The sequence below is a fragment of the Apteryx rowi genome, unplaced genomic scaffold (genome assembly GCF_003343035.1).
Source record: "Apteryx rowi isolate R43461 unplaced genomic scaffold, aptRow1 scaffold_198, whole genome shotgun sequence".
Taxonomy (NCBI): domain Eukaryota; kingdom Metazoa; phylum Chordata; class Aves; order Apterygiformes; family Apterygidae; genus Apteryx; species Apteryx rowi.
Genome location: NW_020448285.1, coordinates 1,286,959 through 1,287,466, shown reverse-complemented (window position 1 = coordinate 1,287,466; position 508 = coordinate 1,286,959).

The following is a 508-nucleotide window of genomic DNA, read 5'->3' as shown; positions in this document are numbered from 1 at the left end:
AGTCCTGATGGACAACAAGGTGACCATGAGGCAGCAATGTGCCCTTGTGGCCAAGAAGACCAATTGTATCCTGGGGTGCATTAGGAAGAGTGTTGCCAGCAGGTCAAGGGAAGTGATCCTCCTCCTCAGCCCTGATGAGGCCACATCTGGAGTACTGCGTCCAGTTCTGGGCTCCCCAGTACAAAAGAGATATGGAGATACTGGAGCAAGTCCAGTGAAGGACTGCTAAGATAATTAAGGGACTGGAGCATCTCTGAAATGCCTCTCTGAAATGCCTGTACACCAATGCACACAGCATGGGGAACAAACAGGAAGAAATAGAGATGTGTGTGCGGTCGCAGGGCCATGATCTCATTGCCATTACAGAGACATGGTGGGATAGCTCGCATGACTGGAGTGCTGTCATGGATGGCTACGTGCTTTTTAGGAAAGACAGGCCAGGAAAGCGAGGTGGTGGAGTTGCTCTTTATGTGAGAGAGCAACTGGAATGTATGGAGCTGTGCCTAGG